General features: G+C 35.3%; 1 protein-coding gene across 6 annotated transcripts in view; it reads right to left on the reverse strand.

Moving 5' to 3' along the window:
- Positions 1–17,298, reverse strand: part of LOC132703243 (death-associated protein kinase related-like) — a 188,520-nt gene that overhangs the window by 132,354 nt on the left and 38,868 nt on the right. Inside the window, exon 1 of one of the 6 annotated variants that reach the window (XM_060672390.1) lies at positions 16,279–16,427. The exons of the other annotated variants lie outside the window; for them this stretch is intronic. The gene's annotated coding sequence lies outside the window, so the exon portion shown is untranslated. Of the gene's footprint in view, positions 1–16,278; positions 16,428–17,298 lie in introns of those variants that run through there. 6 annotated transcript variants of the gene reach the window in all.

A 17,298-nucleotide genomic window follows, 5' to 3' on the forward strand; every position in this document is an offset into this window, starting at 1 on the left:
CCTACAAAACAAAATAATGAGTTGCGGTGTTCATAATTACTTGCAAAGCGTAAAATACATTGTGAAACTTACGCCTGATGATCGTGGGTGGCGGTGAAGAGTGCCAGGTGCTAGGTTGGTTAGCTTTAATCCAGCTTAAGCTGTAATATTGGGGACATCCAAGCAAAATACTACCAACAAGACGACGATCCGCAACTTCTATACGATTTCAATCCGGTTTAATCCTCGAAAACTACGAGATGCCACAAACTTATTCTTGCAACCACTTGCACCGGCGAAAATCGAAAAGCCAAAGAAAGAAAGACCGATGAAGTTTCACAAAGTTCCAAAAAAGAGACCGATGGTGCTGGCAATACGATGTTCGGTTCTGACACCACTAGGGTCAATGGGCCAACAATGACAGAAGTTAATCAACGCAAGGAGACCAAATATTACCTAACTACTACCCGCTATTACCAATAATAACCAATTATTACACACACATGAACGAGATTACACAGTAACGTCTTAGGAAATCGAAGACGAACGTGGGCCAAAGGTCGAGTGCTTAACTGTACTAATGGCCGGGTGCATTCGCGTTGACAGAGGATTGAAATATAACCTCTCCAAAAAGCAACAAGTGTAAATAAATGAAAGCAAGGGATATAAGAATAGAAATTGCCGTTAGTTCGGAAATAAGAAGGAATACAGGACGATCGTCTCGTGCAATCCAACCGCATTCTGCAGTAACATCTTAAATTGCAGCAAAAATGCAAGGGCTTACACTTATTTACATTTATTTTAGGACAGGCAAACCATACCTAGCAATTAAGCAGTTACAGTGTGTCCGAACAGAATGAAGTAGTGAAGAATAATTAGCAATACCAGTAGTTTTGAGGATTAAGACAGTGTGTAATTGTGAGAATAAAACATTTAATAGGTAGTCTCCGAGCATTATTAACCTACATGTGAGAAACATAAGTCGAAGTAGCCAATGACAAATTAAACCCGTTACAATCTTGTATCCTGCACTGCCCTCTGACATCTGTGTTTCTTACTCTGTCTCTTCTTGTTTTCTCCACTATTGTCCTCAGTGTTTTCATCTCTGCTACCCTCAGCATTTGTTTCGTCTTGTTGGTATCTCCGCGGACTTCCGTGCCGTACGTCATGATGGGTCTGATACAAGTCTTGTAGATTCTAATTTTGCCATCCTTATATCTCGTAGGCATCCTGATAGTGCGGATGCTTTGTTAATCTGGCTCCTTATGTCTATAACTGGGTCGTGGGTGCTTGATATATCTATGCCCAGATATCTAAATTGCATCACTTGTTCTATGGGTTTGTCCTCCACCACCAGCTTACATATGAGCGGATCCTTCGAGATTGAGATACATTTAGTCTTGCTGATGGAAATGTTCATATTGAGTTGGCGGCTTTCTAGGAAGAACTGGAACAGTTATCTCTGTAGGTCGTGATGATTGCTGCATCATCGGCGTAGCACACCATTCCAAATCTTTTGTTGCTCAGTCTGTATCAGAGGTTGAGCCATGTTACTTTGTTTATTATTTTGTCCATGGGGAGATTAAACAAAAGGGGGCTTAGACTGTCACCCTGTGTGAATCCCCCCGGTGTTGGGATATTTTCAGTGAATTGATCTCCTACCTTGACCTTTGTTACGTTATTGTTATTTAGGTTGTGAATTATCTTCGTTATGTTTGCTGGTGCCGTATTTTCCATTAATATATGTAAAACGTCTCCCAATCGGACCCTATCAAATGTTAGGTCAATGAAGCAGATATACGCTGGCATGTTGTACTCTGTGGCCTTTTCTTTTATTTGTTTTATTATGAACATTGGGTCTGTTGTTGACCGTCCCTTTGTGAAGCCCTGTTGTTCTTCAGCATTCTTAATTTGTGCTTCCAGTTTGTCCTTGCGAATACTTGTGAAGAGTTTAATAAATATAATTTTTTTTTTTATTTATTCATAAATTTAATAATGAAAACTTAAACTCTAGAAATTAATAGTAAATGAAATATCTGTTTTTAAACGTGCTCAATTAATATGGCAGCAAGCTGACGCTCCGTACAACCGGGGAAACGATATCACTGAATTCTTAAATCAAAATTACAATCTTTGCATAGGACAAAATGGAAACATCTTGTGGCCACCTCGAAGTTCAGATCTTACCCTACTGGACTTTTTTAATAGTGGACAATTAAAGATGTGGTATATAAAGAAAGATGCACTACCGTAAATGAACTACAAAGGTGTATTAGAGAAGCTGTAGCCCACCTAAGTAACACAGATTTTGTTTGTAATGCTATAAACCAAAAGTTGTTTATACCTGATGGACATGCTGAAAAGCTACTGTGGATTTTCTATTTTGTTTCACCTTAGTTTTTACTTTAATTTTTACAGTTACTGCCGATTATTGCTTTTGCTTGTTACTGTTACTTGCTTTAAATTTGATATCATCCGTTCGTTTGTTGAACTCCGACTCGAATATTGAAGACGCTTCGCCAAGATCTCAGGTCGAACAATAACAAACTCTCTAGATTTTAGTTAAAATAAAAGTCATACGAAAAATGTCGAACCGATCTATTAATGTCGATTTGGAGGCACCTTTGAAGCCCACTACTTCCTATTTAATATTGTTAGCAATCAGATACTGCGTATAGTGTGATAACCTGAATCCGCCGGTGACCGCGAACAAGTTCGTATTTTATGGTTTTATGCGACGAACGTCCAATTAATAAATTGACGTCGTCGTTGATCTTGAAAGCGATTTCTCGACACCCAGACTGCATACGCACGCGTACATGCGCGAATCTCAGAACGTACATATATACATGATTGCCGCGTTTTTCGGTTTAAACTAATTGCCGCCATAACAATTTTATGTACACGAAGGTATTTGAATAAGTTTAAGCGCGAAGGAAATCCGGAAACGCTAGCCGTTTTACGGTTTGTTTACGTATATGCGTCTCGGGCTTTTTAATGATTTCGACCGTGTCCGTTTTCGATTCTATGGACGCGGAGGTAAACAATTGCGTTATATGTTGTTATTAAATGCGCGACTACGGAATTCTGGAAACGCGCGTATTTAAGGTCATAATAATAATAAGACTAGTTGGCAGATATATTCGAAAAATGTAAGCCGACTAGTTGATTCAAAACTACCCAAAACTAACCCATTCGAGGATGAAAATAAAAACAAATTTTCACTACCCATATTACGTAAAAAGGTATGTACGTATTTTAAGCATTTATTAAACTCCTGAAAAAATGCGTACTATGTAAAAAAACGTTAGAAAATATTTAAAATTCATAAATATATCAATTTGCATGAGGTTTTTTGGTAGTTCTTTTTTAATAAGGTAAATCAAAAAATTTAATAAGTAATTTTTTTCAAATATTTAAACAAAACATGGTCTATCGTAAAATATAAATATGTATGTCGGTAAATACTATAATTAAAAAATGAGAGCACTCCAGTCTTACATTAATATTAATGAGCAAGAGAAAGACAAGAATGGCCATTAATTTAGCGCCTTTTTCTATTGCAAAATTTTCTTCATTCTTTCAGTTCAGTTTGGTTCGCCTTTGCACGGTGCAAAATGACCAGTTACTAGGTTTGTGCTTTTAATGTAATTAAAATAATTTAAATTTTCAACAATTAGAGCGCACAGTGAATTCAGGTCTTCCTACAGTACTTAACACTAGTAACAGTAGTGAATAATTCCTTTTTTCTACACCCGTCTGTAAAATACCTAATTACACACCGATCTAGCGTGCGGGAAGCATCACTTTACCACGTCAGTTTCGTTTCCCACGAATACGAGCCACTTCAGACATATCCGGGATTTTACGGCACGGGTTTGGGAGCAATCGGATGTTTTCGGAGGTATTTCCCACGCTTTTAAAATTTGAACTTTGTCAATTCTGTCGGTCATGTCAACGTAAGTATTGGTGTTGTTTTGCAAAAATGTACCCAAAAACTAACGGTCGTAAAAAAAGTATATTATGCAACACGTTCGGTAAACTTTTTAAGTCACTCGTTTATTAAACACTCGCTCCCCTGCGCTCCGCTCGTGTCAAATAAACTCATGAGTCAAATGGCGTTTACCGCACTTGTTGCATAATATACTATTTTCGACTCCCTAACTAACGGTCGTAGAAAAAGTATAGCATGCAACACGTTTGGTAAACTTTTTAAGTCACTCGTTTATTAAATACTCGCTCCGCTCGTGTCAAATAAACTCGTGAGTCAAATGCCGCTTACTGCGGGAAGTGTCATTTTATCAGTCAGTTTTCCATGAACCCAGCTACCTAGGATATTTCCGGGATATTACCGTTGGGCTTTGGGAGCAATTCGGATGTTTTCGGACATATTACCGCCCGGCTTGAATTTTGACGTTTGTCGATTCTGACGGTCACGTCAGTGAATGTATTCGTGTTGTTTTGCGAAAATGTACCCAAAAACTAACGGTCGTAGAAAAAGTATACACGCAACACGTTTGGTAAACTTTTCAAGTTACTCGTTTATTAAACACTCGCTCCGCTAGTGCCAAATAACCTCTTGACTCAAATGTCTTATTTTTGAAATTCTATTCGAAATTCCATCTGCGACTGAAAAATAAACCTTTCGACGACGAACGCGATATAATCACCCTTACAATTTTACACAAAGGCGGTCAACGCTTCGGAACGCGTGGGAACTCTCGCTCTATAGAAATAGTATATTATCCATCAAGTGTGGTAACCGGCATTTGAGTCACGAGGTTATTTGGCACGAGCGGAGCGAGCGATTTAAAAAGTTTACCAAACGTGTTGCATGCTATACTTTTTCTACGACCGTTAGTTAAGGAGTCGAAAACTAGTATATTACTAGTACGAGTTTATTTGACACAAGGAAGGCGGAGCGGAGTGAGTGTTTAATAAACGAGTGACTTAAAAAGTTTACCGAACGAGTTGCATACTATACTTTTTCTACGACCATTAGTTTTTGGGTACATTTTCGCAAAACAACACCAATACATTCCATGATATTACCGTCAGGCGTCAAGGCGTGGGAAATATCTCCGAAAACATCCGATTGCTCCCAAACCCATGCGGTAAAATCCCGAAAATGTCCGAAGTGGCTCGGATCAGTGGGACACGAAAGTAATGTGGTAAAGTGACGCTTCCCACACGCTAGATCGGTGTGTAATTAGGTATTTAACAGACGGGAGTAGAAAATAGTATATTATGCAACAAGTGCGGTAAACGCCATTTGACTCATGAGTTTATTTGACACGAGCGGAGCGCAGGGGAGCGAGTGTTTAATAAACGAGTGACGTAAAAAGTTTACCGAACGTGTTGCATAATATACTTTTTTTACGACCGTTAGTTTTTGGGTACATTTTTGCAAAACAACACAAATACTTTCATTGACATGACCGTCAGAATTAACAAACGTCAAATTTCAAAACATCCGAATGCTCTCAAATCTGTGCGATAAAATCCCGAAAATATCGGAAGTGGCTCGGATCAGTGGGAAACGAAAGTGACGTGGAAAAGTGACGCTTACCGCACGATAGATCGGTGTGTAATTAGGCATTTTACAGACGGGAGTAGAAAAAAGGAATTATTCACTACTGTTACTAATGTTAAGCACTGTAGGAAGACCTGAATTCACTGTGCGCTCTAATTGTTAAAAATTACAAATTATTTTAATTACATTAAAAGCACAAAACTAGTAACTAGCCACTTTGCACCGTGCAAAGGCGATCTAAACTGGACTGGAAAAATGAAGAAAATTTTGCTATAGAAAAAGGCGCCTAATTAATGGGCATTGTTGTCTTTCTCTTGCTCCTTAATATAAATGTAAGACTAGACTTTTCTGATTAAGGAAGTTAAAAATAAAGAGGAGTCCTTATTGAAAACAACATGGTGTAGGATTCATTAAGATGTTATCAGCAAACGCATCAAAAGATTTAGTCAAACCTGACAAAATCAAAAATATCTGCTAGTCTCCAAAGTCTGAGAACATGATCCGTAAAAGTGGGAAGCAACCAATCACAACTATACGAAGTCATTTCAAGACCAGACCAGACCACACCATTTTTAAGATATTTAATCAATAGAGTGTCAACAAATACACCATCTGGGCTTCCATATTCTGCCTCAAACGATATAAACGAATTTAAAAGGTGTTAGTTATAATGATCATAGTTGAATAATATTCGACTAATAGCTGGGCGGCAATATTTGGTTTCATGCTCGGTTTCATATGAAAAAGACCAATTTTGATTTCAGCTTACAGGCGTTTCCAACTGATTTTCCTCTGCGAAAATATTTACAATGGGACGATTTTAAAGGGTAGAGGGGTCAATAGAGAGTGTTAAAGAAATAAGATATTATTTTTCAAATTGAAAAACACGATTTTTGGATACCTTCTTGAGAAAGGAATGCGCATTGGCATATATTATCGTCTTTCAGACATTTTATGACAACTAAGGGTTTAATTTCTGGAACCTTTAAAAGTATTTTCACATGAGATCAACTGACCTATCCAGGTTACACCAATAAGAGTTACAATCTCTTTTAGTTTTTTCATTCGTTATTCCATTTAATCATTTTGGCTGGTTAGAGCTTCTTTTCCAATAATTAAAGTTACGTCCCCAATCCGGTCCAAATTACACCTTTATTGACAGTCGTAGCAATAAGAAAGAGTGAGCATGAAGTTGTTGGAGACAGTTAAAATTGAAAATATTCAAAAAGCAATTCAAATTCAAACGTTAAAAACTCTGAAAAAAATCTAATGTACTCTTTGCGGTTGTCACTGAGAAGTCCCTTTCATGGTTTTAATATCCCCAACAGCCGTTCAAATTCAGATTACAACAAAAATGCATCCATCATGAAATCATCCTGCACTGACTTATTAAAAAACACATTTCGTTTTCAAATTCACTTAAAATATTGGGCACGCCCCTGTATATAAGTATTTCATTTTCGGCAAACCGAAAACTAATCAACAATTTCCAATTTCCATTCAATCCGAAACAAAATTCACTGTATTTTTACCGATGCTAATTTTAATAATTTCGTAGTGGAAGTGAAAAACCGCAAGAAGAAATTTGTAACAATAAAGAAAGGAAAGTACTTTCAATGATTGTGACTAGGTCGTTTCTAAATGTAAAAACCACAGTCGTTTCGTCAACAAAATGGCGAAAAAAAAACGTTGCCGCAACCTTGGACGAAATATTAATTGTCAGAACGTGTGGACGCAATATTAAGTACGGAAATGATTAAGTACGCATGTCCGTGTCAGATGTTCAGTACCATTCGTTTCAGTGATTCAGCGATGGATTGTAAATTAAAATATCACCTTTAATACTTTGGAATTTATGTAAGTTGGGAGGAATGCAAACAACTAAATTTGGATTTCCAGTTGGAAATTGATGTTGGCGGTTAGTTAACCGCGAACATCAATTATAGGTTATACCCGAATCATAGATAAGACCGGTAAATTTCAATACCCGTCAATCTATGATAGATCGCTTCCGTATGCAATAAATATTGGTTTCAAAATAAGATTCGTCGGCATTATCTATAAGAGTCTACAAATATTTTAATCCTTGCAAATAAATGCACTAAAATAAAAATATTCACGCAATAACTTTATGCCAAACTAACATCAATAATTCCTGATATGTCGTTTGAAATAAAACAAGCGCACACTTTTAAAAGAAATTAAATTAAGAAGAGTTTCTCATGCATATGACAATATTATAAATGAATTTACTGAAACACACGCCTCTGTTATAAAAATAAAATTCGAAAGCACATATAATAATATCTCTCATTCAGCATTTCAAATTCCATTTCTACTTTTTACAGTTATCAGAAAATAATGAGATTTGCGATATAAATGGTATTTTATTATGGTCAAACCAATACCACATATACCTAACACAAACAGAAATGCGGAAACTATGACATATTATTATATATACAGGAACGAAGCATTTGATATTCGGAACCGAATAAAATAAAAAACATAGGCATTCAATTTAATTTAATCAATCGATTTAAAATCACGATTCATTTTACCTGAATTTTTTATACACCCTGTTCAGTACTGACTAACTGTATTAACTAAAGCAGTTAAATCGTAGTTTCAGTCATATTCCTGGCAAAAATCATAATTTTGCATGTTATACAAAATGTGTTCAGAATTAGCGTTAGTATATAAATACTTTTAGGTTTTTTATGCAACTTTTAAATAAACTAAGCATGGCATCAGCCTTTTCAGCAATTGACCGTTTATATTATTTGTTGTAGTTGTTGATATGTTCGTTTTTATGCTGACGCATTAATAGATTAGCATGGATTTAAAAAAAAATTATACCTGAGGCACTGGATCAAAAACAAACTGTCTTGGTGCTATTTGCGGATTTGCAGAAAGCATTTGATGCCGGTAGTATGGATGTTCTTTTGAACCAATTTGGGATTTTGTGAAAATTGTCTTAGATAAATGCATTCATATTTGTCTGACAAAGAACGGGGTCCTTAGGGTTCAATTGTGGTCACACTGATATAGTTCACTTTATGTTCTAAACTTAAAGCTTGCAAACTTAGAATGCCGGTATTTTACCTCTGCTAGTAACAGACCCTTAGTTTATAGAGCCGAAAATAAGAGTATGGAAATGACCTGGAACGTTACATCAACTGCTTGTATCATAAAATATAAAAATAAAATATAAAAATTAACAAGTTAAACAAAGCATGTATTCCTTCGTTCTAAAAATAAAGATGGAAAAACATAGATAATAACAGTTCTAAAAAAGCATTGATTGAAGTTGTCTAACATGTGTCGCATATGAGGTATCTACTACCTATCTGGAGAATGTGGGAATGAAACCCACTTTAATGAATAAAATACTTAAAATACTGAACGGTAATAAGAAAATACTGAAGTTAGTAAGTAGTAAATGAATACTTACATTAAGGAAAATAAACGGACCGTTTTAAAAAGAAAGTTGAAGAAAAAAGAATAGCAAAAGTTTGCACGAATTTAACTCTCAACTAACTTATGGATCCCTGTATACGATTGTAAAATGTCAATTAATACAAAAAGAACACGGTGTTAGTATGTTAAGATTATCAAATGTATGCAAAATAATTTCCCACAATAAATTCGGATCGTAAAAAAATTGTAGACTATCTCGCATACATTTACATAATTCCCACATAAAATTCCATTTTGATGCAACTAAAGCGTTTCAAATAAAAGAAAATCCCGAGTTTATCGTTTTATGTAAAAGGAGGTGCGCATCGGTGCAATTAAAACTATATCAACAACCTCTCACTTCCTCTTTCGTATTTATATGCTCGCGTCGAAATCTCCGTGAGAACTAATTAAATTACGTTGCCGGACTCTTTCGCCCGGAGCATTTTATTAGTAACCTCAAAAGAAATATGCCAAGAAACGGAACTAGTTCTCGGGCTACTAAAGACAATTCGCCTTACAACTTCTTCTACGGCCCGTTAAAAAAAAATCAACAAAGGGTAAAAGCCGGTGTAAAATTATGCAACCGGTAAAACTTCTCACGCGTTTGAAAGGTCACATAGGCTTTAAGTTCACCGTATTTATGTACACGGTGTTTTTGCAACAATATTGCTTTTTTTTTAGCATTTCAAAGGTACTAAGTGTGTAGGCGAATGATTTTACCATTAAAATTGTGGTCTTTTAAACCAGTTATTTACCGTTAATAGTATATATATTTTTTCTTAAATATTGCTAAAAATACTCATGCAACAAGCGTTGAAAACGAGTGTCTGAAGAAGTTTTTTAACGTTTTGCCCTAGAGATTCAAATATCTACGGAAAACATATGGTCCGTATGAAATCCTTGACTAAAGTACCGGAAATGTCCGAATGTCCGTGGGTAAAGTGGTTGATATCTTAAAGTGACACATAATTGGGTACTTTAGAGTACGCAGAGTACAAAATTCAATTTTCACAAAAGATTCGATTATTTTTTTGGACTTAAAAATATTTTGAAAATTATCAAGAATCAAGGTCGAGGGAAAATTTTCTAAAAAAATATTCATGAGTGAGAAAAAATAACGGGATCTAATTTTACCTCGAGTGGTAGTTGGTAAGAAAATTTCACACTATTCTATTAAACTATTCCACTTAAAACACTATAATTCCGTTGGAGCGACTCCAATCAATCACGGACTCCAAGGCGCGGTTACCCAAAGCAGAAAGTTCGCTTATATCAGAAGCGTGAATGATATCATTGGAGTCATCCGAGTAGAGAACAGTGTTTCTAAATTAAGAGAGATTACGCGGTAAATCATATAATTTTGAAAAAAAATGGTGATAGGCAAGAATCCTCAGGCGTCGTATCGTTGGTTAGTTTTGGTTAGTTGGTTGGTTGGTTGGTTACCTTAGAAAGAATAATTACCGATAAAATAAATTCCGTGCTATTGCAATATGAAAACTAGAGATATAATAAGCGTAAATATAGTAATTTTAAAAACACTCCAATCCACAGTTAGAGTTAAGTTTCTCTCAATCTAAAATTTTGCATAAGTTAGATGCTAGATGAACGATCATTCGGGAATTTGATAGCACACACAATACTTCCTTAGTGCTTATCTTTAAATAATTCGAACAATGGTCTATTGACCCCTTAAAAAAATAGAGAGTTCTAGTAGGGAGATAGGATAGGAAAGTTGAATAGAAATATCAACTTATATAGTTATGTTTAAAAATAAACGTGCTTGAAGATTTTAGCCATGATTTTAGGCAAAAACAATTTTTGGCTAACACCTCACAAATTCCTTCTGACTGTGCAGTATAACAGAGCTTTACGTCTTAGTTAAGGTATAACAATATATAACAACAAAAATTTAACAACCCCTCTTTCGATATTAAGGAATTGATGAGTTTTGGGCTAGCTTTACTAAAAATCAAAATCTTATGTGGTAGACGTTTCGGCAATTTTCTTGCCATCTTCAGCACCATTAAGAATGATTTTTGTTATCTACATAATGAAATCGTGGACCATTATTTAGGTCAGCACATCAAGCACAAACATTTTTAATTTTTAATAGTGATGTGTGTGCGACCTTATTAACAGTCCAGTATTTCAGTGTAAGTATTAACAGGAAAAATGATCCTTATTGGTAATTCCTTAATATCCTTCAAGAATACCTGTCAATTATAAGTACAGCTTGTAAGTAAAATGTTAGAATTGTTGAATGCAATTGATCACACGTAAAATATTTTTGTTTCTTATTTCGTCGGTGAAAAGCAAATTTAACAATTAGTAAGGTATTTTCTTTATCAACCAAGGTCGAAATAATCGTACTTGTACACAGATATATTTGTCTAGGTCACTTACCAAAATCCAAAAACGAAGTTTAAGCAGAATAAATAATTCCCAACTCACCTGGAAAAGAAAATACGAAAATTAAAAAGAGAACAAACATAAGAATTTATCGAGAATATAAGGACAATTATATAAAGCTTCACATATAATTAGACGCAATTAAAATCTGACTTGATTAGTAAGTCCATATCGACCGGAATATTAACCGCCGAAGGAAAAAATCGGCAGGATTTCCTACGCATCAACTTATCACGCATACCGACAAAACTGTAAAATGCACAAAAACGTAATGTGTAGATTACCCGGCATATTCTTTGTTGGAGATAATAAATAACAACTAGCAGAACTGGTTTATATACATTGTATCAGCTTCCTTCTACTCGGAATTGATGTCGACGCAAAAATAAGCATTGTGATAACAAAACGAAAACTTATAGTTCCAACAATATTTTATTCAATTCTCCTATGAATCGCCATTTTAGAGTGGCGGATAACTAAATAACTGTTTAACGAAAGTTATGTATTTTATGAACTTTGATTAGCTACGTGGTACCAACGATCAGACCAGCGGATTTAAGTTCCCATATAGAGACGTCATACTCAAAAAAGAACGTGTTTAAGTTGTGCCATTCCTATCTCATAGCCCTCTCGAAATAAAAAGTAATTTCCCCAATTTTTAAGCGCAATTTTGACCATGGAAGAAACATTAATTGTCAATTTAACAGAAAGCAGAAGAAGACTTCAAACATTCTACCATGGCATTAATTTGTTTGTCAGTAAGTCAGGAGTTGCTAGATTCTGGGACCTTGAAATTTTTTATTTGAATAAAAACCTGACTACCACTGCCTACTTTGCAATTTGAGCATTTCCGGTATTTTAGCCACGGCTCAATGTTTTTTTTTTTTTTTCGTTTGTCAATTTCGATGGTCACGATTGAGGGTCAACTGTCTTTATGCAAGCACTTTGAGTATATTTATTTCAAACTGGATAAAAACTTCTTTGTAGTAAGTTCCTTAAAAAACTTTGTCAGTGCTCAGGCACTAGTAAATGTTTAGTGCTATTTAGTGCTCTCGATAATCTGTTATTGCATTGTGGTCTAGGAATAGGCCATCTAGTTATCATTCATTGCTTCAGACTCCTTTTTATCCTGGTCCATAATGGGAAACCTTATAGGGAAACCTCTAAAATTACTTAATTGACTGCATAATATTTTAAAATATTTGTAGGAAAATAAATTGAAGATAATGGAAACAATTTTTATAACAAAAAATAAAAATTATTTACTTTAGGTCGGGTGGTACGCCTTCCGGGAAGTTGTTTTTAGTAAATAACAATCCCGTTGAAGTAATTAGTCATGCATGTTTGCCAGGTGCTTTTTCTTATTCACAATTCAAATTATTTCAAGCTTTGGCTGTAGATTGTATATATTTATTATTCTTATAATTAGTTACTTTATAAGACTATATATGAAGATGCCACTGACATGAGTGAAATTGTTATTACTGTTATTACTAAATGATGGAAAACAATATAATAGATCGAGTCGCCGACATTTTCATATTGGTCACATGTAATGTGATAAAATTAATAAGAAAAGGTTAAAAAACGCATATAATAACAACTCACAGAGTTGGACTGTTTGCAAATATAAAATTGATAAATTAATTAAAAATATATAGGATTACAACAGGTAATTATAACAGCTTAGATCTTCAGTTTCTGTTCCAAAGAGTTATCTTTTCTTTTCAATTTCGATCAAATTCTAGTTAAAAATTGACACCTTCGGCCCTCATTGTCGTTAACTGAAGGAGCAAAACAACACTTCAGTGACTTGAGTGGCAATGACGCCTACAAAGCCGGCAATTTTAAAATTAATACCATGTTATTAACTTTCTTTTATGTCCTCTTGCTTCCGACAATATGGCAACAAGAAAATCAACAAAACCACTAAAATTTAAACGCCTCATAATGTTTGTTCATATCACACTTATGCCATTCAGATTCAACTCTAGGTCCACTATCGCAACCTCATCAAAAGAAACCAACGCAATGCATCTTTTTAACCCTTCCGACTTCCTTTAAAGGTCCATCTTCTAATATCATTCTGCCACTGTTATAGGCGTAAAACATTAAGTACATTTTTATTAAATTCCCAGCGTTGTGCGTGCGATAAAACCTTCAGACTTTTAAATGAGTACTAAATAGGTTACAAATAAAGGCGATGAATCACGTAAAGGTAACCGCGCAGACTAAACGAAGTCTGTTTGTATCGCGTTTTCCAATTTCACGGCATTTCTGCTCACACGAATTATTAATTAGTGACTAAACCGACAAGTTGAAACGCTAAATGGAAAAATATCGCCAGCACATTGTTGTCGCAGTTCCCGGCAACAGAGGTGAGAGCGAACGAACATTCATGTTTTATGCAATCGAACAAACGGCTTCGGCTGACGAATAAAAGAATGTCGCCGTTAAACCGACTCTTTAAACGACACACCGTGTACAAGTGTAGTCATAACGGGAACTAAAATAAATGTAATCGATATGTTATTGTTGCGTTATCTTGACATTTCTTGCGCTTGGGAACTAGTATTGCTTTGAGTAATGTTTTGATTAGATGTTCCGGTAGGCAATACGGTGCAACCTGGTTAACATCTTCAGACTTTGGTCCTCATCAATGAATATTTAAATACAATCTTGTAAATGATGTACCGTGTGTGTACTACAATGGACAGGTTTACAAAATGAATACACATATTGGTATATGAGCTTCGATATAACGAAAAGTTGAACGTAAGGACAGCGGAAAGGACAGCTGGTCGATGTTGATGAAGACACCATTATCAAGTTCATTATCAAAATGTTATTAAAAAGCAATTGATATTTTAGTGAATTCCTAATTACTAGCTGTGCAGGTGCAGACGATATATCAGGATTGCGAACAAACTGATAGCAAAGAAATATTTGGAAGGTTATAAGTGTAGTAAACCGGAAACGGAACGAGCAATATGGAAGTAATTCATGAACAATTAGTAAAGATCGTGTTAAATATCAGAAGAAGACCTTACCCAAGATAAATAATTAATTAGTGGCCACTGCTGGTTCATTATACTTCTAATTTGAAATAAAATGAGAATTTTGGGATATTCTGGGACAAGAAGGCAAAATGTCCCTTATATGATTAATGGGTGGATAAGAACCAACTGCAACATGGTAACGAAATACGGAGTGAGTTGGACATTCAAGTTTATAAGAAAAAGGTAATCATTTGTCTGTTTCTAAGGTTTTCTACAATTGCCTCTGTCACAACCAGTTCCCCGGAGAGGGCGATACGGATACTGGACATTATTTTTTATTATTTTCGATTTTCTGAAATGTTCGGCGGGTGCGCAATTGCTATATTGATTTTGAAAACTTGATTTCTACAAAAATTTCTAATATTAACAATAGTTAAAGCGAGTACGACACAGAGCTGAAACAAGCTAAAATCGTTTTTGTTTAATGCTTCATCTCTGTAAGCAGTGTGGTGGATGCTGTATGAATATTCTACTATCTTAATAAACTTGAGAGTATTAGAAAGGACTTTTCCGAGCCAATCGATCATGTTATTAGTGATACGACTGCGATTGTTTACTCTGCTACTAGATGGCTAATTTTATGAAAAAAGAATAAATGCAACGATATGCTTTAGGTAGTTAAATAGATGCCACACAGCCTCTCAATATCTTTGTCCAATCTAAAATATGAATAAAAGAACTAAAACCTAAAAAATACAGTTTTTAAGAAAATCTATTGTTCTTGTTATTTTATTATTTAGAATCCAATTTGATATTTAACATCTAAATTCAATAATTTATTATTGTTACTTAACAAACCAATACTCATCATTTGATTGAGACTAACTAATTTCATTAATTATCGAATTATTTAATTATTAAAATGTCCATTGAAATAATAATTTTTTTTTTTATTTTAAAGCATCGATTTCTTCGATAGTCACTGGATTATGGTGATCTCGTCCGGTTTAATGCAACAAACATTTAACAATGATAAGCAGCAAGAGATTTTGACAACCAACAAATAACGATAAGCTGCGTAGCGTTTAGTGAGTTCGATACATGTTACTAATTAAAAATTTCGTTGGTAGAAGAATCAATTAAAAAAAAATCCGAGAGTCTATAGAAATCTAACAATCTTAACCGCGACTCAGGTCTTTACCTGTTACCAATATGGGAATTAGTCATCCGGGACAATGTTTATACTTCCTCATTTAGCTCCGCCCCCTCAAACAATATATAAGCAGGTACAGAGAATACGAGAAAGTTTCAGTCAAGCTCTAAAGAAGCCAACAGTATGAGTGGTGAAACGTTAGCAAATTCGACAAATGACAGTTTGTTGAAGGTAACACACATATTGTAAATAGGGTTTTAAAAATGGATATTGGACCTGGGCAACTGCGGTCTCCCTTCCCGCCGCGGAACTTGAAAACGTACTTGTTCCAGAAGAAACGGACAATCGACTCCGTAATAAACTAACTTGAAGAGAACTGAAACAGATTGCAAGTCTCTGCGCAAGCTCGGAGAAAGTACAGCGAACCTTCCCAGCTGAAAATCATGATCAACTCCCCTCTCAGGATAGGAGCCATCCTCCCTGAATATTAGATACTTCAGTAACCTTCATGGACCGAGCGTGGCAGTTATATATTGGTGACCAAACCAGCGAGCCATAGTTAACCTTGGACTTAAAGTAACAGTTCAATAACAACCTACAAAAATGGGTGCAATTTCTTATCACAAATCCTAATATTTGCATTGCACTGGAAACCATTTTAGTAATGCGAGGTACAAAAGAGAACGTCTGCTTAAATAAAATCCCCAGATCCTTTAGAGTAGCAAGTCTAATCAGGATAGTACCTTCATAAAACACTCCGTATAAACGGAACCATAGGAACGATAAAAGTCCCGTTCTGACAAAACACGACCAGATAGATGTTGGGTCTGACGATCTACGCTTCACTTATCCGCGGCAGGCATACAAATCAAACAACGGCTTAAAGGGGTACTTTCGGAAACCGAACACGTACTAAATAATTATTATGCCACATTCGGCGGCTCGAAATCGACATGCGGCGGCGCATTACGTAAGACAACAATACACGTAAATCTTCCGTTATGTGCCGCGCGTTTATTCCGATCCGATAATAGTATTGACAGTGCGAAATGCCGGTCGATTTTATCCGCGTAGATTCTGGCCGTCGGCTTACCGCGCAAAGTTCTGCGTCGTTCCAAGTATACCGCTACTTTCACTGATAGCATCCCGCTTTTATAAATTCTAAGATTATGTTTGCTAAATATCGAAAGGCTTTGCTATACCTACGCTGGATTTCCCGTTGTTAAATCGACGTTAATACGACATTTTAACGGAGGAAGATATTTATCATACGCACACGTAATCCTTAACTACTAATAATCCGAAATTTGGTGAAAAGCGTTTCGTAATTGGTGTAAAAAACTACATCCGACATTTACACGAATAGTTCCCCATATTTCCTCAATATTTCCCCACAATTTCACAGCAGTTTTAGTAAAAATTTCATCGGTATTTCCACACAGAGTTAACTAAATTTAAATTCCATGAATTAACTCTTGATTACGAACGTTTGTGCTGTGGTATAAACAATCGGTCAAATCTCATATTATAATTATGGCTTTTTGATGAAAACAATCTTTAATACTATGAATTGCAATAAAGTGAAATGTATAAAAACACGCGGCAAATGCCACAAACAAGTGCCGACAATAAAGCTTGAAGATGTTTAAAGAATTAAGTGAATTAGAAAAATGTCACTGGATAACTCTCGTGACAAATTTTCGGTGTATGGAAACCTACAAAGTTTGTCATCAATCGTTAACTCAAGGAGTTTTACTGCATTA

Source organism: Cylas formicarius, unplaced genomic scaffold (genome assembly GCF_029955315.1).
Source record: "Cylas formicarius isolate icCylForm1 unplaced genomic scaffold, icCylForm1.1 PGA_scaffold_6__28_contigs__length_40554024, whole genome shotgun sequence".
NCBI lineage: Eukaryota > Metazoa > Arthropoda > Insecta > Coleoptera > Brentidae > Cylas > Cylas formicarius.